At 42.1% G+C, this 25,033-nt stretch overlaps 1 long non-coding RNA gene across 1 annotated transcript; it reads left to right on the top strand.

The window, feature by feature from the left end:
* Positions 1–254: 254 nt before the first annotated feature.
* LOC135175714 (uncharacterized) lies at positions 255–20,209 on the top strand. Its single transcript, XR_010302451.1, has 2 exons — positions 255–354; positions 19,178–20,209. It is a non-coding gene; the product is annotated as an uncharacterized LOC135175714 (long non-coding RNA).
* Positions 20,210–25,033: the final 4,824 nt, after the last annotated feature.

Raw genomic sequence — 25,033 nt, 5'->3', positions numbered from 1 at the left:
CTCAGTAAAATGTGTGTTGACTTTTCTTCAAAGTGTCAGGTCTTGAGGCATGTTCAGGATTATTCTTTGCCTTGGAGGAGAGAGAATGAGAGATTACTCTCATTTTCTACTTGTAGACCACTGCTTTAGAAAAATAAACAGGAAAATATCAAGTAAAAGGAAAACTGCCAACAGCTCCTTTCTCTGTTTGGATTGCTTTTTAGCTAGCACACACTGGAGTGTGACATTACTTTATTTTTGCTTCCAGATGCATTAGCACACACTTTTCTACAAGAATAGTGTCAGTGGCAGGCTTGGATTGACTTCTTCTACTGCCTGACTTGGAGAGTGAAGCCTTTTGAGAGAGATAAGCATGTAAGTAGCTCCATAAAATTTCTAAGTGTCTCTTTTTTCACATTGTGTGGAGGTTATCAGGCAGCCAAAGTTCAGTCACTCTCAAGTGCAGCTCACAGCTCAGGAATATGCAGGTGCCAGAATTTGTTGCAGAGTGGCACAGCCTTATTTCGGTGTGAGAACTGTCCCTCCAATGAAAACTTCATTATGTGCTGTTATTTACATTTGAGCATGATTTGTGTCAGGGAACAAGCAGGGTAGGTACTGCCCATACAAGCACAAAAGACAGGAGGAGAAGGTGATAGTAGGGCAGACCCTTAGCCACCCAGTACAGAACCACAGCAGCCAAGCAAGAGGAGCAGAGCTGGTCCAGAAATGGTCACCTGGACCAGACAAAAGGCTAGGTGACCAGGGCAGTTCACAGCAGGGCCAAGGCCAAGCTGGGAATCCAGGTTAGCACAGGAAGGCCAGGCTTAATGTGGTATAGGACTGAATGCTGCCTTTTCTGTTACGTGGCCCAGGTTTAATGCGTAGCTTAAGCCTGGGTTTTAAAGCAGATATAAAGTTAAGGGATGAGTGGGACACTCTTCATGACCCAGCTCCTTCCCAGGTGACAGAGCTGAGCCATACTAAAACTTGCTTGATCATGGACAGCCAAATCAAAGGGAGGTGAGGAGGTGGAAGGGGTTGAAGAGCCTGTTTGTGCGTGTAGGACTATTATGCAGATGAGAAGCTCATGACCCTTATTCCCAGTCATCTAAATCAAGGAAGCTACTGTGGTATCCCATAATTTCTGCCCTGCCTTTTCTTCCAGTAGAAACTAGCCTATGGGCAGGGAGTGGAAGAAACATTCAGAACAATGAAACTGGTGCAGGGGAGGCTTGAACACAAGTCATAAGAGGAGCAGCTGAGGGAGCTGGGAGATGTTCAGTCAGGAGAAGAGGAGGCTCATCTCTCTCTACAACTACCTGAAAGGAAGTTGTATTGAGGTGGAGACCAGCCTGCTCTCCCAGGTAACAATTGGTAGGAGGAAATAGAGGAAATAGCCTCAAATTACTCCAGGGCGGAGGTTCAAATAGGATATGAAGAAAAAATTATTCATCAATAGGGTCATTGGGCACTGGAACAGGAAAGTGGTGAAGTTGCCATCCCTGGAATTGTTTAAAAAAAATTTGGATGAGGATCTTAGGGGCATTGTCTAACAGTAGTGTACATGGAGAGGCTGGGTTATGATTGGACTCAATGATCTGAAGGTGATTCTATGGAAAGCAGACAGACCTCTTAATGTGCAGTCCGGGTGTGAATGAGACAGAGACCTGTATCCAGGAGCTGGAAGATTATCTTTATTGTTTAGGCATAGGTACCAAGGAGAAAAGTAGTCTAAGTGCCCACTAACTTTTGGTGTTCAGCCTAAGACAACCAGATCTTGGTATTTCCAAGCTGTTCGTGTTTCACAGCCCATGACACACTGGTGTCAGTGCCAGCTTTGCAAGACTTTATGTGTGAGGCTATTGGAAAGAGTTTGGAGTGCTAGCCAGGAACTACTTTTTGTAATAACATTACAGTGCTTGTTTTGCAATCTCAGTCCAACACCTAACCATTTCTAGAGTAAAGCCACTATATTCATTCTGAGTGGCACGAAGAGCCCTACAGGTCTATTAAACCAGTGCTTAACACAGAGAACATCTTCAGCTCCTGTGATGATTGAACTCTGTTGCCTTTACTGACAAACTTAGCATGTTTGGTGATTTTCTAAATGATTTGAATTTGTGCAGACCTTTATGGGAGAGAACACATCCACCCTACCAATAAGCTTGGAGTTCTTTTTCAATAGCGTGGGAGTGTTAATGTTCTTCACAAAAATAGTTGTAATAGCAGAAAGACAAAGAGCTTGTCCTAGGTCTCATTTTGACTAAAATATTCTAAGAAGCAACAAATTCCTAGCCTGGGAAAAAATTAGACCAGGACTTTGGTTGATCTTTGACAATATTTTAAATAACTGAAAACAGAAGCTTCTAATGGAATGTGTCAGGCAAATTGAACTGTAGGAGGGATGTCAGCAATGCCTACGATTTCTTGTAGTCATCTTCTACTGGAGATATCACTATATAAAACCCTTAAGATTAGCATGAGCACTGCATCCTTCCTAATAGTTTTCCTTATTTGAGCCTGATAATTGCCCATTACATCACCCTTACTGCAGTTAATCATACCTACTTTTTTTCACTGGTTTGCTTTCTTTGCAGCTTTACATCAAGTAACAGATCTTTATACTGTGACTTGCCTTAAGGTCTACAAATACTTTACTCCTTGATTTTGGCCTCTTGGGACATGCAGATAACATAGATGTCTTGAACTAAATAGTTGAATAAGTGCAATATGAGATACTTTGCCAGTAGCTGACTGACACTTCCGCACTTTAAAATGTCTGAAGTCAGATAAAATTAATCCCATCCCAATTGGATTTATTAATTATTACCCTCCTCACTATCAGATGAAGGTCCAAGAAATCTGAGCAGTTCCAAAGTTGCCCCCTTCTTTTTCAGATGTTGAGATACTGGAACATGTCCAGAGAAGGGCAATGAAGCTGGTGAGAGGCTTGGAACACAGCTCTATGAGAAGAGGCTGAGGGAGCTGGGGCTGCTTAGTCTGGAGAAGAGGAGGCTCAGGGATGACCTCATTGCTGTCTACAACTACCTGAAAGGAGGCTGTAGCCAGGTGGGGATTGGTCTCTTCTCACATGCAATCAGCAACAGAACAAGGGGACATGGTGTGCTAGGAGAGGGATAGGCTGGATGTTAGGAGGAAGTTGTTCACAAAGAGAGTGATTTGCCATTGGAATGGGCTGCCCAAGGAGGTGGTGGAGTTGCTGTCCCTGGAGCTGTTCAAGAAAAGCCTGGATGAGACACTTAGTTCCATGGTCTAGTTGATTGGGCAGGGCTGAGTTATAGGTTGGCCTGGATGATCTTGGAGGTCTCTTCCAACCTGGTTGATTCTATGATTCTATTTTTCTGATATTTTAATGTCATTCTGTAGGAGCAATGAGAATACTGGTCTGAAACTGAACACAAAGTAGATTCGAACATGCAATCAGACAAACAGAAGGTTAATAGACTGCTCATATCTGCCAGCTCTAATGATTAACCAAGTCTTAAAAATGTGTCATTGTCTGAGGACTTAACAGTCTAAAGGACAAAGCATATGTAAACCTTCCTTAATCACAACATGGACAATTTTTATTTGGACTCAGTAAAAGTTAAAGTTGCAATTTCCCTATAATTCAGTCCATTTTTTTTTAGTTTTATCACTTCATAGAAAACAGCTCTACCACAAAATAGCTCAGGACTTAGAGAGACTATCAGCTCTCCTCATCTCAGCATGCAACAGAGGCATTCTTATAAAGCTGTTCATTTTTGTCCCTCCTGAAGAAACCCTCCACTTGCATTCTTCAAGAAGTAAGTCTGGTAAATAACAGAAAGCCTTTTCCTGTCAGACCTTCCAATTGCTTCAAGCCAGATGGAGCATTCTCTTCCTGCTTCTCCCACCTTTGATTTTGGAAATGCTAAACTATCTCATTTTCAGCAAGAAGTCACAGCTTGTCTTTCTCTCATCCTATTTTGTATCTCTTGCTGCTGTAAATAGTTCCAGACTGTCACTGTGACTCTTCACCAAAGCTTCTCAAAGCTTATGGAGAATGACTCTGACCTAAAGTTCTGTCAGTCACTCTGCTGTCCCTAGTGTTCCCAGCATTACTACTGTCCACAGCAATGTTCGCTGATTTATCTTATCATAAAATAAAAACCTAAGATAGATACAAGTGCTGAAGACCTCACCCAAACATAATGCTTGGCAAAGCTGGAAGGAGAAGCAGCAGCACTGGCAGTTATTTCTCTGTAAAGGCAAGGAAGGCAGCATTCCTCCAGTCATCCTTGCTTCTTACTCATAGGGTTTTCATCTAAACCACACAGCCTCAAGCCTGTTTATTTCCATACTGATAGTTAAATAAAGCTAAAATTTGATAGCACTCGTTTGGAAGAATTGAGGTTGAAAAGGAGCTGTTTCGTCAAGTTTGACATATTTAGCAACTGACATCTTCTACTATATTTAGCTTGTGTTCTGAAGAGCAGATAGCTGATTATGCAACAAATTGAACTTTTTTGAGCCTCCTTGTAATAAGCAGGGCATTCAACACCCTGATTACAACTGTAAACAGTTAATAATTATTGCAATAAGGACTGTTATAATTAATCTAATGTTAAACTTCTGAGGCTTTCAAAGCATTTTACAAACTATTGGAGGCTTGTAACACTGCTGTGAGTTAATAAAGATCTGATATAATCCTTAATATGGAGAGGAATGTAGAAGATACTGACTTGAGTTGCAGTTTTCGCCTTAATAATGTTGATAACATTTAATAAAATGTTGAAGCTCATGTAACCTATGTGCTTTAATATCATAACTGCAGTTATGCTGTGGTACTGTTGGCCAGACTTTTCCAGTAGCTTCTCTTGCTATTTATAATGAAGACACAATTAACCCAAGTGTTAATGAACTTATAAAAATCTTGCTAGTGTAACATTTGTTAAATGTGTGAGGGGAAAGAGGAAGACTGGAAGAAAAGTGATGCAGCAGAAAGTCATTTGTTTTTTTTCTTAAGCCCTGGTTAATGGTGAACCAACCATGTAAGTATCAGACATAAGGATTTTTTTTTAAAGAACAGTATTTTTGTCAGTGTTACTCAGCACTTTCCAAAGACTACTGAGAAAATGGATGGGATCAGGACTTTGAAAGATGAAGAAATTTCCCAAAAAAACCCAGGCATTCCATCTCCCAGCACTCTTAGAATCATAGAATCAACCAGGTTGGGAGAGACCTCCAAGATCATCCACTCCAACCTACCACCCAGCCCTATCCAGTCAACTAGACCATGGCACTAAGTGCCTCATCCAGTCTTTTCTTGAACACCTCCAGGGATGGCAACTCCACCACCTCCCTGGGCAGCCCATTCCAATGCAAATCACTCTCTCTGTGAACAACTTCTTCCTCACATCCAGCCTATACCTCCCCTGGCACAACTTGAGACTGTGTCCCCTTGTTCTATTGCTGGTTGCCTGGGAGAAGAGACCAACTCCCACCTGGCTACAACCTCCCTTCAGGTAGTTGTAGAGAGCAATGAGGTCACCCCTGAGCCTCCTCTTCTCTAAGCTAAACAACCCCCAGCTCCCTAAGCCTCTCTTCATAGGGTTTGTGCTCCAGGCCTTTCACCCTTCAATGAGAGAACAAATCAGATTCCTGAAGTGTCACTGCTGTGCTTTATACATCCACAAGTAAATCAATAAAGATACTGCACAAGAAACAAGTGTCTTACACTTTTTGGTTTCTCCTGATCTGTCAGTGCTATGCTTAAAAGGTCTATCTGTTCTTCCTTTCATGATCACTTTTCTATTCTATAAATGCATTTCCATGGTGAAAGAATTACTTTCTTTCACTGTGCAATAAATTGACTGTTATTAGTCAGCAATATCTCTTAATATTACATTTGTATATGTAGCTGTAGGTGAATTGTTAGAGTTTTATTATAAGTCCATAGGGAAAGCTGCAATTCTTTTTTCTAATTTCACCCCCAAAAAAACCCCAGTATTCACATTTCAAATAGAGAAACATTTAACCAAAAATCTCTGTAGCTGATTCTGTTGACATTGGGGTTTTTATTCATTCATGCTTATGCAACATGTGGGCATAGCCATGATAGCCAGTGTTCTTTCATTTAAAAACCCCACAGAAATCACTGCTGATTAATTAACATATGTTGTATCATCTGCTGAAGTGTCAGCTCTGGGGAAATGGAATTTATATCCTGTATTTCCTAAGGGAGCACACATTACCTGTGCATTACCACACGTTGCACACACCACAGTAGACTGGTTTGATCTGAAACAAGCTGTATGTCCCAAAACAGCACTATTTTGGTTTTTGACTTAATATAATACTGTGTGTGCTACTTTGAAGCTAGCTAGAATGTTTTGGTGAGAAGGATTAGATCACAGGCTATGGAAGAAAAACAGTGCTGGTGGCTAATTCACTCATAGGCTTGTTGAGAGGTATAAGAACAAGAATGTAAGCATAGAAAAGGGAGTCTGCATCTTCTGCTGGGGAGCTCCGAGCTGCATTTCTTTCTCTAGCCTCTCTGCCACCTCTCTGATTAATCCACTTTGCTTCCTGACCCTCTGGCCAAACCTCCATTCTTCCTTGGGGCTGCGGTAAGGTTGAGAGGGGTGGGAGAAGGTGGAAGGGCAGCTGAGAGCCCCTCCTGGGGACTCAGGTTTCTGGGAGGGCTGTTGTGTTTCTGTATTACTTTTTTCTACCTTGTGTATTTCTGTATATAACTGCATATACTGTAAATATCTGCTTGTATATTGTGCTGAGCTGTAAATATAAGCTTCATTCATATTTCCAGAGCTGGCTGAGACTAGTCTGGGTGATCTCTAAAGAGTGGGGAGTCAGGGAACACCCAAACCATCACAATAACACACAACATATATTCTCACTGAGGCACATCAAATCACATACTTCTCATAATTTTCATATTTGATGACAAATTTAGACTATTAGGCACCATACTTTGTTTTAAAAATAAACTTCTCTGTGCAGGAGAGGTGCAAGGTTAAAGTTATAAAATTATTCAATAGAATCACAGAATCAACCAGGCTGGAAGAGACCTCCAAGATCCAGTCCAACCTAGCACCCAGCTCTATCCAGTCAACTAGACTATCCTACCTTTATTCGATCACACCACATCACTTACCAGATATTAAAGAAGCAGAAGCATTGCCCACCAAATGAATTATAAAATAATACATAACTCCTGTCCCTTTAGCTTTCCAGTCTCAGCCAGCCTCAAAATGTTATGATCTTTCCTTATGACCTTTCCTTATGTAGCTGTTTCCATAATTTTGTGGATTGAGTTAGGCTTTTCCCTAAATGCACCTCTTGTCAACTGAAGAGTGACAGACTAGGTTAGTGATCAGTTTCCTCAACTTTAATATTGGTGATTTCTCTTACTATGCAAGAGAAGGCAGGAGATACAATGACTGAAGTTCAGACTGCTTTGTGACACAACTTGGGAAGCCAATGCAGACAGCTCAGAGCAGAAGCAAACACTGAATTGTTAGTCTCTAAGCTCAGACTCACACAACCACCATAACTCTGGCCTCTTCTCCCAGGTAACCAGCAATAGAACAAGGGGACACAGTCTCAAGTTGTGCCAGGGTAGGTATAGGCTGGATGTGAGGAAGAAGTTGTTCACAGAGAGAGTGATTGGCATTGGAATGGGCTGCCCAGGGAGGTGGTGGAGGCACCGTCCCTGGGGGTCTTCAAGAAAAGACTGGATGAGGCACTTAGTGCCATGGTCTAGTTGATTGGATAGGGCTGGGTGCTAGGTTGGAGTGGATGATCTTGGAGGTCTCTTCCAACCTGGTTGATTCTATGATTCTAACTGCCTGATGGCTGAGCCCTGGACACTGTCAAAAATATGCCCCAGCTCACAACTAGTGTGAGGCACTATGATTTAACTTAGCCCACTGTGAAGAAAGGTGGCAGCAAGTTGCTTCTCATACATTTGTCACATTTTAGGAACACTTCCACTGATAGCTCCTGCTTCTCACAGGATGGGCACTAATATTTTACCCTGCTGCAATCTGTTCATGTCTCTGAACCTAGTGAAGAAAGTAGTGAAGAAAGTGATAATGTAGAAAAGCTTGTCCACTGTGAGCAGAGAAGAAAGGGAGAGTATTTTGTTGTAGCCACAATGTGTTTGCAGTATTTTTGTAGGTGTTTGTCATACCACATGTGGCTCCTGAGGCACGTGTTACAAAATGTGGCCAAAGGCTTAAAAGATCTAGTATTTTACTTAAATTACTACTAGCATTAAATATTCTCTGGGTGACAACTGCTTTGCTCAGGGCAGACTGCACAATTACGAGTTAGAGATAACGTCAAATTTATATAACAGTATACAAGTTAGTTATAAAACCATGGTGTGATGGTTTGGGTGTTCCCCACCCCCCCACACTCTAGAAATCACCCAGACTAGTCTCAGTCGGCTCTGGGAATATAAATGAAGCTATTTATTTACAGCTAGCACAATATACAAGCAGATATTTACAGTATATACAGTTATAGACAGAAATACACAAGGTAAAAGGTAATACAGAAACACAACTCCCCTCCCAGAAACCTGAGTCCCCAGGAGGGGCTCTCAACCACCCCTGCACCTTCCCCCTGCCCCTCTCAACCTTACCTCAGTCCTAAAGAAGAATGGAGGTTCAGCCAAGAGGTTATGAAGCAACGGTGGGTGGAAGGTGAGGTTAGGGAGATGCAGCTCAAAGCCCAGACAGAGAGTGAGACAAAATGGCAAGTGTTATCTAATGTTTTCCTTTCTTCTTCAGCAAGACTCTGAGGGAAGTAGACATCAGCATTGTTTTCCTTTCACAGCCTATGATCTAGTTCTTCTCACCAAAACATCCTACCCTGCTTCAAACTAGCACACATGGAATATTATATGAATCCATTTGAGAAGTCACTGTCTCAGAAGCTTGCTGACGCTAAAATTCAGCCTTGTAAAATTATATGATATATAAACACCAACAGATCCAGAAATTTTACTCAGTTATGGATTTCTGTTGTTATTCAGTTTCTAGTCTGAGTATCTCAACACAGATGTTAATGAAAACAAATTACCACCGTTTAGTATCTTCTTACTCATCCTTTTGTTTGTTAACGAGTAGGCATGTTATGAACATAGATACATTACTTTTAATCTTCTCTTCTATTTTAACCTGACATATAACCCACTGCCAGTTGTTCATACATGTGGCAAAATGCCACTATGGCAATGATGTTGCGGAGGGGAAATCAATTAATGAGAGATGGTATTTTCCAAAATTAATCTGGTTCATTAATTTTGCTATTCAGGACTCTTGCCACCCCTGACCACTCATTTTAATGATATTTCAGTTCTTACATGGCCATGGAAACATTCTATGGATAATATCTAGGTCTAGTAATAACCAGAAAAATATACAAACATTAATTGAACTGGAAGAGAAGATTCCTGTGGTCAAATCCCACTTGCCCAGTAGATGGACTCAAGGAGGTCTTTCTGCTTATGGCAGCAGGCAGTGGAGAATTACAAAGAGGCTTTGAAGCATTTACTCACAGATGATTATTATTACCCAACTCGTGGGGAGTGGGGGTAGCCACAGTCCAGACAGTGTCCACATGCTTTCAGGGGACTCTGTCTTGTCAAATATCGAGACTTAATTCTTCCCAGGATATTTTCTGGGGAAAGAGGTAGACAATCTCTGACTTTGTTCTCCTGGCTCTTCTGGACACTCTGCATGTCCAGGACTGCTAAGCAGGACTCTGCCTCTGTAGAGGCAGGAAGTTGTGTGATGTAGTCTCAGCACAATGTCACACTGACCACACAGGCCCACCACCTACAGGCATCCAGGGTCTGCTCCTGGTGACTCAGACAGTGGAGTTTACCAGCAAACAATGAGGCAGCGTGCAAGAGCAGCAGACATCGGAGCACAGCACAGCACAGCTGAGCACAGGGGAGCAAAAGCACGTTGTCAACCTGCACATCCCCTTTTATCAATGTGGGCCAAGATTAATTGCCCTTTGAACACAGAACAGCCAACCAGGATGGCAGTTAGCCAAACCTTACCACATTAGGCAAAGCCACAGGCTCACTTTTACCCAAATTTGGGAAAAGCACAGTGTCACAGAAGGTAGTTTGGGAGGTTGTGGGGGAAACACGCAAAGGCTCACTTGTGGATTTCAAATGATTTATTGCTGAAACACGGAGATCCCCCTCCTGAACTAAATTCCCCACGTGAGTTCTTTTAGGATTGAGGTTGTAGAATAACATTTCAGAAAATAGCAGATAAAGGAGAGTCTGTGATTTCTTTAGAGTTCTTTCGAGTCTTTAAAGTTACTCAGTCTTTAGGTGAGGAGTTCTTTCTTTGGGTTACTCACGATTCAGCGGTTCAAATCAGCAGGGTTCGAAGTTTTTGGGCGGTGTCCCTTTGTTCGTCAGGATCGGGCCCAAGCGGGTTTCAGGCCTCTGCGGGCCCCTCGTCGGGCAGGGCTGATCAGGAACGAGAGGTCACCGGGGCAGGAGCGAGGCAGGCAGGCAGGCAGGCGAGCGAGCAGGTGGGAGCAGGCACCAGCAAGCTCAAGCCAGCAAGCCCCCGCTCCAGGCCGGCACACCATTTTTATAATGTTCAAAGAGGTGTAACCCTCCAGTCCAGGCTATTTTACGTTATTCTTACAGATTGGCACAAAATTATAATCAATTCATACAATTGGAGAATTTTTACCAAAACAACTTCTAAGACCACCCCAAGCTTGGCCCACACGAGGTGTTGAGCAGGCATGAGAACTGCCATTCCCCCTAGCCCAAACAGTGGCCACTGTTTACCTTTTATCTCGACCAGGGAGAGACTTTCTCATGGGGCTGAAGGATTGTTTTGGTTTTGCGAGGCTCTTGGCATTAATGTGAGACACTGTAACTTTCACAACAGGGAGGCCTGCTAAGGGCTTCTGCTACCCTCCATGACACACAGGTCCTGCACTAGGCAGGCACAAGCTTATTGTCTGTATCTTGTTTACCACAGGACCCTGGGCATGCCAGGCTCAGTGGCTACAGGTTCTTTTATGTCCTTTTCCCGTGCTTGCCTCTCTGATGGAGCAGAAAAACATGCCTAGGCAAGGCAGGACATGTATAAGCCTATTTTGGGCCTCTCAGGCCTACCACAAGAAGTAACTGTGCTGTTTTTTTAGCTGTTTAAATGGTATGCTAACATTTGCTGGAAGCTAGAGATTTTGTTGGGGTACTATTTCTCACATCTGCAGTGTATTGCCCACTGAGGTCTGCATTGTTGATTCAATTTCTGAATATAAATCCAGACCTAAATATTCTTTGTGCTCCTTGGCTTTCACTGAATGAACTAAATTTGTGGGTTTGTAATCTTTATGTGTAATTTTCCTTAAGACACTCTGTGAAAATCACTATGTAAGCACAATTTAGTGCTGCATGGTGTTATTAAGTTTTCTCTTTTAAGCTGTACAGTGAAGGAGCTGTGTAATTTGTTTTGTTGTAGCTTCCCAAACAAATATATCTTTGTAAAAATATTTTTGATTAAAAATTAATGTGTCGTGTAGCTACTTCCCACTGATTTTAATGTGAGCACAAATGGAATAGGCTGAAGGATTTTCTAAAGATGTGTTCATCTGAGATATTTCCTTTGGGCTGCATCTAAAAGAGCTGCCACTGGTAAATCACTGTTTCAGAGTTACCATATGCAATTTCCTCTGCCAGTATCCCTATGGAGGTCAAGATTTTAGAGTCGAGTAATGAATTACAAAATGTATACTTTATAGTTGAGATCATACAGATCATAGTATGGAGATCCAGGCTATGCAGTATTGCCTAAAATACTGTGCTGGCAAGAAGGTAATATGAAAATTGTTATTTTAAAGAAGAAACTGCGGGTGATTATGCACTGCTACTTCACAGTTTGCTGTAACAGCAGCGAATATTGAATGATTACATAGAAAACATGAGTGGCTACATTAAAGATTTTATTTTGACCAAACTGCACCTCCACAGTAATCACCTCTGGTGCAATAGACATCTAATATGCATTGCTTCAAACCAGCTTTGCTGTGTAACGACAAGCTCTTGTACCTCTTGTACCAGAGGAGGCTCAGGGGTGACCTCATTGCTCTCTACAACTCCCTGAAGGGAGGCTGTAGCCAGGTGGAGGTTGGTCTCTTCTCCCAGGCAACCAGCAATAGAACAAGGGGACACAGTCTCAAGTTGTGCTGGGGGAGGTCTAGGCTGGATGTTAGGAGGAAGTTCTTGACAGAGAGAGTGATTGGCATTGGAATGGGCTGCCCAGGGAGGTGGTGGAGGCACCGTCCCTGGAGGTGTTCAAGGAAAGCCTGGATGAGGCACTTAGTGCCATGGACTGGCTAGGGGTGGGTGCTAGGTTGGAGTGGATGATCTTGGAGGTCTCTTCCAACCGGGATGATTTTATGATTCCATGATTCTGTGATTTCCAGTTGTGCGGTTCTGTGACCTGTCTTGTGCTTCTCATGGCTGACTTTATTTTTCTAACATCCTCCAAAGTCCATTGTTTTCTTTATGTCTTCACCAGCAAATCTTATTTGATTTTTCCAAGTTTACAGCAACTTTCTCTTACTCCATTCCCTCCTGCTGAACATATCCTTCTTACAATTACTTGATTAATTCATTTCTGCTCTAAACCACAATTGACATGAATTCTTTAATCCTCACCTGGGTCCTTATCTTCTGAAAGATAAATCATTAACTCTGCTCTCTCCTGTTGAGAAGATCCATGCTAAGTTGATGTGTAACTGGTTCTTTTCCTCATTTGAATGGTCTTCTGCCCTCACACTCCATCTATATTCCTATTTTATTTCCTTATTGCCTTTTCTTCCTTATTTGAGGTTTTTACATGCACCTATAACTTCAGGTGGCAGAGGTGGGAGCAATGCAGAATACATGTTCCTGTTCTCAGCTGGCCTGGCAGGACCATCTTCCTCTCTCTATTAACTATGAAAGGAGACATAACCAGCAAGCCTTTGTGGGTCTTCCTTCTATTTAGTGTTTTTTCTTGTAGTGTGTTAAGGAACATTTTGAAGTATGAGTCCTTCTATACAAAGCTTATTTCTCTATCTTCAGCCTCCCAGCACAACAGTAATGCCTTGGGTCATTGCTGAGTGGCTAAAAACAATTGCATCCTCGGGTCAAATTGCTATGGAGAGCAGAGCAGTTTATCCTTTTAAAGGTGAAGGATATTTGCAATCATGGCACTTGGACAAGATGTTCTCAGGAGCAGGGAGCACTTTCTTTAGATTGTATTTTCCACATAGCTATAATTTCTACAAGTAAGATTATTTTTAATATCGAAGCATTCATGACAGCTGATGGTTTTTAACCCTCCTTGGGTTTACGTTTAAATTGCAGTGAGAGTAATATTTTGATTAAAATATTTGTCTTAGGCTTGAATGACAAAGCAGATATCAAGAAGAGATTCAGTACCACATGAACTACAGGGAATGAAACAATCTTTATAAAATACATGTTTTCTCCTGCTCACTTGAACAGTGAATGAATATGGTATGTGACTGTGAACTGAAAAATTTTCCTAACTGTACTTTGAGTTCCTAGGAGAGTGCCAGACAGGACAAAAATCACCCATTCATTCCAGAGTGTGTCAGCTTTAGTGGATTTCTGGTCCATATAAAAGAACATGAGCTGATCAGTTATTTTCCTATAGAAATCAAATGCAGTCCCAAGTATCTACTCATAGAATCATAGAGTCACTGAATTAGTCAGGGTTGGAAGGGACCACAAGGATCAGCTAGTTCCAACCCCCCTGCCATGGGCAGGGACACTTTACCCTAGAGCAGGCTGCTCACAGCCTCATCCAGCCTGGACTTAAACACGCCGTCCCTGGGGCACTTCAAGACAAGGTTGGACGTGGCACTTGGTGCCATGGTCTAGCCTCGAGCTCTGTGGTAAAGGGTTGGACTTGATGATCTGTGAGGTCTCTTCCAACCCTGGTGATACTGTGTGTGTGTGTGATACTGTGTGATACTGTGTGTGATACCTTCAGGCATGGGGCCTCAACCACCTCCCTGGGCAACCCATTCCAGGCTCTCACCACTCTCATGCTCAACAACTTCCTCCTCATGTTCAGCCTGAACCTCCCCACCTCCAGCTTTGCTCAATTCCCCCTAGTCCTGTCACTCCCTGATATCCTGAAAAGTCCCTCCCCAGCTTTTTTGTAGGCCCCCTTCAGATCCTGAAAGGCCACAATAAGGTCACCTTCTCCAGACTGAACAGCCCCAAGTCCTTCAGTCTGCCGTGGCTGACTGACCAAAGGCTGAGGCCTTGCCTATTTTGTATCCTGTCTAGAATACTATTGACAGGAAGAGTCAGCAGAAGACTTCAGTTACCTGAGCTTTCCTTTCCATTCATAAAAGTTCCCATTTTCTCTTTGTCAGCAGTCTGGAGAGAGAGGTGAATGCAGTGTTTGTATTTAACGTTAAAGACGGTAACAAATGGGCAGTGTGACTTGCTAGACAACGCTTTCAGCTTCTGCCACTGCAGAACTGTATTTCTGCCACAGCAATTTCACAATGCCTGCCTTGTCTGACTTTGTGTGATGGATTACTTAAAATGAAAAATTATTCATAGATAACACCTCACATCACTCCAGTGCAATCTCTCAGGAAGATAAATGATGGAAGTGCTCTGAGCTCAGATTTGTGGAAAGGAGAGGCTGAGGAATTCCAGAAAAACAAAAGCCAATATGAATGAACTTCCAACAGCAAGATGAGGGTTGATGTTTGAAGTAAGATGGTACAGCATTCTGATAGATAGAACAAAAACTCATCTATGTCATTTATATCCTGCTCTGGCAGGAGGGTTGGACTTGATGATCTGCTTGGGTGCCTTCCAACCCCTAATATCCTGTGATCCTGTGGTGCCTGACCAGTGGTCCTTACAGTTTTGGAATGAAAGAAGAAGAAACATGACTACAAGATAATTTTATTTGAGGAATGAGTTGAAGTAAAACTAAACATCAGATATTCAGATCCCTGACACAGATACTATCAAGACCAATATAAGCCAGATCCTCAAGTTCTCGTCTGCATTTGAGGTTTCCTTTACACCGATAGATTCAAGTCGAGATTTTCTTTGTCGGCTCCACTGAGTTTATGACATCCACATCTACAGCTATTGTCACAGAACAGAATCATAGAACTTTAGAGGTTGGAAGGGACCTCCAGAGAACATCGAGTCCAACTTCCCTGTCAAGGCAGGATCACCTAGGGTACTTTGCACAGGAATGCATCTGGGAAGGCTTAGAAAGTCTCCAGAGAAGGACACTCTTCCACCACCAATGACTCAACTTCATGGCAAGTACTAGGAAGTATATATACAAAATATGGAAAACACAGCTACCTTTATACATATATATATATATATATATGTATATATATATATATAATGAATGTACTGAATCTCCTCTTGTAATTTATCTCCTTAAGTCTGTTATTTTGTTTAACTATTTCCAAGGTAATCAGGCACAGTGTCTGGAATCAGCTGACACTCTACAAAGAGCATGAATTGCAAGCTCTTAGCACGTAAGGCTTTAGTGAGGGGAGAGATGCAGATGCTTTTACACTTCAGGCTTTTCAAAACAAACATTTAAATTAGGGAGGGAGTCTTATTCTCTACTTAATTCATTTATCTCTACTTAATTCTTTCACCTTTAGGTAGTAATTTTCTTTGACCTACAAAAGTTTTTTTGTCTGAATGAACAGGCTTCGTTTGTGATCACAGAATCATAGAATGGTTTAGAGTGAATGGGACCTCAATGATCATCTAGTTCCAAAGATCGTCTGTCATGGGTCTTGGCCTTACAGCCAGGAAACTGACCCTAAGATTTTCAATGTTTCCTGTGATTTCTTCTGCATCTCCTGCTGGTTTGGGTCATCTCAGTGGTGGAAAGGACCTAACTACTAAATCTGTTTCAGTTTTCTGCAGTTTTTCCACACTTGCTTTGGGTGATAGCCTAGAAGTATCTCTCAGAAATAGAGCAACAAAAGTGGGAAGACTGTAGGATGCTGGAGCCAGGAAACTGTGCCCTAAAAAGCAGCCTGAGAGCTAACAGTCAGAAGCAATTCTTTCTCCAGCCATCTCTTTGTACATGGAAGTTTCCTAGACACAGCTTGTGCCTAACAGGAACTGGAATTTGGCACAGGCTCTATTTACTTACAGACACAGAGGCATATGAATACCCCAGTGAGGTTCAAGAAACGTTTCCTTGAATAGGTGCCACTACTAGCTCTGACAGGACTGTGCTTAACTCTACAACTCCTGGAAAGGTTTCGCTCAGTTGTGAGTAAGGATCTGGGGAAGACTTTGACAACATCCTGGAAGGTGAGAGGGAAAACCTTTGGTAGTCAGGAAGTAGATGCTCTGCTTCACTGTGCCATTCAGTTTTGGCATCCCTCTGATACCATATGAAGCACCTAACCCCCATGGATCCTTCTCCACATTAAGAGAATGCCAGCTAGGTTGCCTCCTGTGACTTGGACTTTGTATGGCTTAAGGCATGTATGGAAGCTGGACTGTGGGATTAGAGGAGTCTATGGCTCTGACAGAGATCTGTATATAATGAGGGTTGCCAAGGGGTTACTGCATGGTAGAAGTGGGACTGAAAGTATCATGATCTGTCTGTCCCTAGTGGGGCCATTCTGTGTCATCCAGACTGCTATGAACAGCATTTCTGATACATTTGGCAGTGCTCAACATAGTGTCGTTGTCACATGGAACTTAATTCAGTTGTACACACATATGCCTCTAGCACTATTCCTGATGCCTTGGAGTACCCACTTGGCCTCTAGTTAACACCCTAAGAAGGGTATGGATCCCTCTCAGTTGCTACTTCGCATCTGCCTCCCTTGTATTGAAGTTTCAGGCATCCCAGGGTGCCAGAAGTGGCAATATGTATTTTTGTGTGAGCAACTGAACCCAGCCCCTGGGTCTGTATTGGCTCAGGTATATTTGGCTTGCTTAGAGTGTTTGTTGTAGTATTTATTCAGTGATATTGACTTTCCCCTTGTGGAGAGCAGGGCTCTCCAGGCATCATGATTTAGTCTTTGGATTCAGTAGAGATGTGGGTTTGTCAAGCATCAAACTTTTATGTACAGCAGGTAAGGAGAAGAGTCCTTCCTAGAAATTACCTCTCTGATAAGCATCACTGGCACCTAGAAATGGAAAAATTGCATCTTGTGCTTTGGACCTATCAAAAGGAGTGCTGTGCATGAGAGCATGGGCCTCAAGATAAAATGTCACACCTCAAAAGAACATGGGAACATCCTGTGGGTCTGATGGCTTCCATGATATGACATTGTTGAGAGAACCTCATAGATCAGATGCCCAACTACACAAAACCAGCCGCTCCTACATGTCTGCAAGAGACCCTCAAGGACAACACAGCCTGCATATCACCATGACCTGAAGATTCTCTTGGAAATTCTCCTACAAGAGGTTTAGGCTGGGTGTTAGGAAGAAGTTCTTCACAGCAAAAGTGATTGGCATTGGAATGGGCTGCCCAGGGAGGTGGTGGAGTCACCATCCCTGGAGGTGTTTAAGATGAGGCTGCATCAGGCACTTAGTGCTATGGTTTAGTTAATTAGAAGGGTTAGATGATAGGCTGGACTTGATGATACTAGAAGTCTTTTCCAACCTGGTTAATTCTGTAATCATCCCTGCTAATAATAAAGATGTCATAAACATAGCCGTGAAGTCCATATGATGTGTTGATGATGTGTCAGTATAACTGTCTGAATACATTTTCCATACCTACAGATCAATTTCCAGAAGAAGATGCTCTTGCTTCTCTCTGAGGAAATGTGTATCTTTGTCTAAAATCAAGCAAGGAAGAAGAAAAAAGGCAATAAGCAACCTTACTTCTTCTCATGTAGGGTCATTGCAGATGTCAACCAGTGATCAGTTACCACTTTCCAGTTAGAGTATCTGTGGGCTGACCACGTTTCAGCCTTAGATTTTACAACTGTAAGAAATTAAAAAGGCAACATTCCTGCACAAGTTTTGCTTCTAAGCAAGTAAATTTTGTAATAAAAAACCTGGCAGTCCAAATTTTTCTATAGGGAACCAATGTCACATCTAGCTCTAATCAAAACATAAAGAATCATAGAATCATAGAATCAACCAGGTTGGAAGAGACCTCCAAGATCAGCCAGTCCAACCTAGCACCCAGCCCTAGCCAGTCAACTAGACCATGGCACCAAGTGCCTCATCCAGGCTTTGCTTGAAGACCTACAGGGACAGTGACTCCACCACCTCCCTGGGCAGCCCATTCCAATGGGAAATCACTCTCTGGGAAGAACTTCCTCCTAACATCCAGCCTATACCTACCCCGGCACAACTTGAGACTGTGTCCCCTTGTTCTATTGCTGGTTGCCTGGGAGAAGAGGCCAACCCCCACCTGGCTACAACCTCCCTTCAGGTAGTTGTAGACAGCAATGAGGTCAGCCCTGAGCCTCTTCTTCTCCAGGCTAAACACCCCCAGCTCCCTCAGCCTCTTCTCATAAGGTTTGTGTTCCAGGCCCTTCACCAGCCAGTTTGTTATACTTGGATTTTATGATCTGCTGGAGTAAGCGAGATTTTGACTGACATCTCAAGGAGAGCATCTTACCATCCTTGTATTGTGAAAATATGTTAGTGGGATCACATAATAAGTGCTACATATGACAATATGCAACAGAACTGGTTCAGATTTATTTTTAAGCTACTTGAAAATAGGTGATGTAAAGACAGCTTCAGCTTTTCTTTCTGTAATGGATTTAAGAAAATATTATAAATACCAGATAAACATATTTCCAGTGTCTACATTCATTAAACTATATTAATTTTTGGTGTTTTTTTTTTTCCTGAAAGTTTTGTTGTTGTTGTTGTTGTTGTTGTGATTTTCAATCTAACAATTTTGTAATGTTTTTGTCATGCAAGCCTTATCTCTGTTCTCTTTTGTTGTCATTCTTTGGACTCTTTATACTTCAGGTATGTCCGATAATATATCTGAGACATAATTAGGAGTCCAGAATTCAGCACACTGTTGATGCTAGAGACCTAGCTACTGTTCAGTATGATGTATTTTGTAATACATATTTTTTTAGTCTTCTCTTACAGAGCAGTCCTTTTAACTTTACACAGGCAACCTGGGCTTTGCAACATGACAAACTGACAGACCTCTCTATTCATCACCAAAGCGGCACCACTCTAATACATAGGTTCTGTAGTACAAGGTAATTAAGGCATGCATTATTGATGTGTCCCTGCAAGAGAAGCAGCAGCAAAAACATGTCTTCGTCATCAGAATCAATCTGAATATGATGGCAAATATGGATACTAGTTTTACCTAGGATCTTAAGAGACCAGCACTCTTTTAATTAACTGTCTGATGTAGTTCTTTTTCCCATTCATTAAAGGCTTCTCTGATTTCCTACCAACATTTCTGTATTCACTTTTCTCATCAACCTCTCTCCAAATACACTGTTTTTCATTTCCTTTCCCAGAATTATCCCTGTATTTCCTCTGTTCATTTAAACTTAGCTCTGTTCAATGTTTCTTCTCTTTTTCTTTATCTGTCCTTCTCCTATGAAGTCTTGATTGCTGTTTCCTCAAAACTATGCCCTCCCATTGCCAAGTGCTACAACCTAGCTATTTCCACCTTGTGAAGCATTTGGAAGTTAAGTTGTCCTTCATTTGAGGATGTCCAGCTGTGAACACTTTCTTTGCTTTCTCAAGCACTTCCAAACTACCTAGAAGACTCTGTTGGGCTCACAGATCATTGCAACACACAACCTATTCTATGACTAACCGTGGGAACCAAAAAAAAGGAGTTAGCTAAACATGATGAATGATGTATCTTTGGGGGCCATCCTTGTGTGTCCTTGATGCAGTAAGATTGAGGGTAGAAACACAGTAAATTGGTATTCTCACCTTGTGTAACATTTGCATGGAAGTGAGATAACTTAGAACAAAAAACTGAAAGAGGTCTGTGTTACAATAGCTAACATCTCTCTATTACCTCCCTGTTATCCAATAAGAATGTTTGGAACAATATTTTATCTGATCACTGTGTTCTATAACTTGCAGAACTACCACACCTTACAGAATGGCATACAAGAGACTGTGGATACAGCAATAAATTACTTTCGGGCTTTGGGGCTTTTTGCCCTTGACTTTCAGCTTCAGCTTTGTCTGTTGTGTCACTGTTTTGTCCGTCACCAATAAATACATACAGCAACAACTAACATAAATGTCACAGTATTGAGGAACATTGCCTTTCAGTGAAGAACTGAGTGGCACAGATGGCAGCCTGTGTGTGCAAGTCCATGGCACAACCTGGAGACAGCAAGCAATTTCATGCCTTTACCACCAACCCAGCTCACTCCTGTAGTTTTTAATACTGAGTCATGATTATCAGTCACAGAGGAGTACAAATGATTCAGAGGTTTATTAATGAAGCATTTTGACATGGTTGAAGGCTATACTAATCAGGTTCAGAGATACAGCCAGAAGATTCACGAATCTTCTTGTTTCCTTTTGTGTGTTTGTAATTGCTGCTACAACTATAATTAATGTAACTCTCTGGTGACATTTAAAAATTATGCATACACATTTGATATGTACTAGCTTCTTTCTAAATGGAAGGTACAGAGGAAAATCTTAACAGGCACAGATCTGTGCTGGAAGCATTGCTGAAGGCACTGCATTCAAGGAGTTGGTGATCTTGGAGTGGCCACATCTGCTCTGTTAAGGCACATACTTAGGTCTAACTGCATACTTAGGTCTAGGTAAACTGCAACTCATAATAGAGCTTTGGGAAGGGTAAAATCAAGAATCAAGATGTGCTACGTGTTGAGCCTGACCAAGAGAATGCTGCGTATTCAAAAGAAAGTGGACCGTGGTTAACCTGAGCAGGCACAAATCAGTTCTATGCTGGGCTGTACATCCTTCGTGCCCTCAGAGCAAGTTGTGCTACACACGCCCCTGGGCAGCAGGGTGAGCTTAGCCAGCTTGTTGGATCACGAGAGCCTGCAAGCAGCTCCCACTCAGTACCGGCGAGCACAATACCTGCTTGGCCTTGACTTCATCTAAAAGGGTAGCAAGAAGTTCTCATGTGAGCATCCTTTAGGCATAGTGTTATTTTCCTGTATACAATACAATTCTTGTACTACAAAGTATCTTGGATAATCAAGAAATGAGAGCTTCTCTCCACAGACAGGATCTGCTCTGTGCAGTGTGGTGAGGGAAAATCCATTAAATGAGTACCCATCATCTGAAGAGGCATAACATTTGCTCACTATCAATATTCCTCTTCCTGTTTTGCCTCATTAAAGCCACTACTTATTACATTTTTTTGTTGTTAACCTTTTCATATCGAGATCCAGTAATAGCCCTGAATTGGCTCGCTCCCTCTCAACCTTCCCCAGGACAATCTCCCCATCAATACCCTTGCTGCATTCACAGTGTTCAAAGTCACCAAGGCTCTTAAACAAGCACTAAACTGATTTTTAAAGGCAGTTAATGAAAGCCAGCAGAAAAATATTTAGGCGAGTAAAGCATCTCCCAGCAGGACCTCTTTGAATTATGCATAGCTTTCTGTGGTCACTGTCTATAAAAGAATTTTAATTCATATAGCTTAGGAACAGGAGGCAAAGCAACAGAAGAGAGGAAATAAAATTCACGGTATATTTCTTGCTAAAATACTACCTTAAGTTTGCAAAACTGCCACTCTGAGGACTTCCAATCCCTAGGCAAAATATGTGGTGTGTCATCTATAAGCTCAGAGTAAAACTTAGATTTCTCAGGCAGAAAGTCAGATAATTATAAGATTAAATCATGGGAGCATAAATCAGGATTCTCATACAGGTGACTTTGCTGACAAACTTTAATTAAACATTGATTAGGTATAGATTCAAGAAGAGAGGTATTTTTATCTTTCCTAGCCACCTCTCCAGTTCTTTGCTGTCTAACAATTTTTTAACCTACCAGGTAATTTCAATCAAATATGAAAGACTGCTTGAGGCTGAGGGTGCTGGGGTTGTTTAGCCTAGAGAAGAGGAGGCTCAGGGGGGACCTCATTGCTGTCTACAACTACCTGAAGGGAGGCTGTAGCCAGGTGGGGGTTGGTCTCTTCTGCCAGGCAACCGGCAATAGAACAAGGGGACACAGTCTCAAGTTGTGCCAGGGAAAGTATAGGCTGGATGTTAGGAGGAAGTTCTTCACAGAGAGAGTGATTGGCATTGGAATGGGCTGCCCAGGGAGGTGGTGGAGTCACCGTCCCTGGAGGTGTTCAAGAAAAGCCTGGATGAGGCACTTGGTGCCATGGTCTTCTTGACTGGCTAGGGCTGGGTGCTAGGTTGGACTGGATGATCTTGGAGGTCTCTTCCAACCTGGTTGATTCTATGATTCTATGATCAGGCATGAGGCAAGTCAGTGGCTGGGTAGAAAAGAGTCTCAGCTGAGCAGCACCGTGAAAGGAAAGGTGGTGATTTCTCAGACTCATCAATCCCCAGGAGAAGGTGTCCTATCTGGTGATAGGACAAGAGGAAATGGACTCAAGTTGCCCTAGCAGAGGTTTAGGTGGGACATGAGAAGAAAATTCTTCACTGAAAAGGTTCTCACATACTGGACCAGGCTGTCAAAAGAGGTGATTGAATCCTCATTGCTGAAGGTGTTTAGAAGAGGTAGAGGTGTGGTGCTGAGAGACATGGTTTAGCACCAGCCTTGGTAAAGTAAGGGAATGGTTGGACTTGATGACCTTCAACCAAAATGATTCTGTCTTTCTGTGATTTTTACAAGTACAGAATTTCCCATCCACATGGGACCCCCATTTCTATGCACGCTCAGTTAACAGCTGTAACTTGGCCTAAATGTGACATTTTATATCCCTTCTCTTTTGCAGTTTGGCTTTCTGAAGGTGAAAGGAACTCACACAATTGTTCTGTCCTGCCTGTTTGCGTGTCCAGATGTCTCTCACGTGCCCCCAAAAAAATATTTGTTTGTTTGTTTGTTTGTTTTAGTAAAACCTGAAAAAATTAAGTCTGTGGTAAACTATGTGAAAATTGGTGGTTCTGGAAGTACTAACTTTCTCTTGGTGCCCAGCACAGCAAGGTCAGAGCAGTCTAACTGTGGATGACTCAACATCTACTAGAGGCCTGCAGCCCAGGGCTGGGCTAGGCTAGGATTCTGTCCCGGTGAAACCAGAACAAGGAACAGTCTCTGAAGCAAGTTGTTTGTAAAAAGTAATCCAACCGATTGACCATATCCTTTGTCCCCTCATCTGCTTTCTCCCAGTATGCCCAGCATTTTAACCCTCAATGCACATTTGCCAGTGGCAGCAATAAGCTCTCTGTGTGCAGGATGGCATCCAGGCTATCGCCTAAACTGGTGTATTTGAGTCATCCACAGTTAGACTGCTCTGACCTTGCTGTGCTGAGCATTACTTTATATACTGTATATTTGCACTAGTATCAGTTTTGTTCTTTCATTAAATTCCTTTTGATTTCAGCTCATAGGGCTTCTCCTTTTCCTGGTTCCCCTTCTCTGCTGGAAAGGGGTCGTCAGGTGACAAAGCAACTATAGCTTAGACCCAGATATGGACTAAGAGTAGGCACTACTGTAATAATGAAAAAAAATTACAAAAGGCTTCTAATTTTCATGTCAGTCTCTTCATGTTAGCTATTCTGGAGGAAAAGAATAAAATGCTTCCTGGCACCAAGAGAAAGTTAGTACAGCATATTTGCAGGCAGCAACTTCATTGTACTAGCAAAAGCTTTAACCAAAATGACTGAAGTGTTTATGAATTTTTTAATTCATGTAAACCTGGGTAGTTTAATTACACATGAAAAAGGATTGCATAACCTCTGTGAGATGTTGCCATCTCTGAGAGATGCTGAATATTTCATCTCAGCCTAAGGATGCTGGAGTGGTCCATTAGTCAAAAAAGCCCTTGAGGATGTGTCAAAGTGGTGTGTGTGAGTGTCTCTATGTATGTCAAATAAGGAATACATGCATACCTACACATATATATATGTGTATATGTAGGGGAAGAGAGAAAATAAGTACAAATAATGTAATGTTGTGAGGAGTAAGTTGCATCTTCCTGAAAGGAAGCAGGTATTTCTAGAGAAAGATACAATCAGCTGTCATTATAAAATCTTGTTTCAGTAGCATAATTTTTACTTGAAGCATTGTTTTGCCTTAAGTCTTCCCTTTGATTTCCTTTGAAGAGAGGCAAGAATGCTTATGTAAGGTCTGAATAACATTCACAAACTTTTATCTGAGTATCAGGATGTCAAACAATACCCTGTTTGTAATATTTGGCATTTGCCTAAGATGTCTTTGTTTTTAAGCAATCAGCTTGCTGCTGAGCATTCGTACTCCTTGTGGCTATTTGAAGAAAATGAGATTTAATTTAGCAAGGTATTTATTGTTAATTTGTTAGATAATTTGTTCTCCACTGACATAAAGAGACTACGTTCATTCAGTTGTTTATTTTGCCCCTGGTTCCAGTAGAAGCATGTTATAAGAATTCTCCTAATTTCCGTTCAGAGACAGCATATACTGCATTTCCTGAAGCTCACAATTACAGCTTCACACCTCTCAAAGGGCTGGGGTCTGAAATGACTTCAGCATCCATAGTGGCTAAATCACACAATGGTAGAATCACAGAATGTCAGGAGTTGGAAGGAACCTTGAAAGATCATCTAGTCCAAGCCCTCTGGCAGAGCAGGATCACCTGTACCAGATCACACAGGAATGCATCCAGACAGGTTTTGAATATCTCCAGACGGGGAGACTCCACTCTGGTCAGCCTGTTCCAGTGCTCTGTGACCCTCACAGTGAAAACATTTTTCCTCATGTTTCCATGGAACTTCCTATGCCTCAACTTCCAACCATGGCCCCTTGTCCTGTCACTGGGCATCACCGAGAGGAGCAAGAGTACCCCTCTCTCGGTAGGTACTGAAACTGCTGCTAATACTTTAGTTTTCTTTGTCT

This window comes from Pogoniulus pusillus, chromosome 5 (assembly GCF_015220805.1).
Source record: "Pogoniulus pusillus isolate bPogPus1 chromosome 5, bPogPus1.pri, whole genome shotgun sequence".
In the NCBI taxonomy this organism is placed as follows: domain Eukaryota; kingdom Metazoa; phylum Chordata; class Aves; order Piciformes; family Lybiidae; genus Pogoniulus; species Pogoniulus pusillus.
The sequence above is the reverse complement of the archived record's forward strand: the minus strand, read 5'-3'. Positions and strand labels throughout refer to the sequence as shown.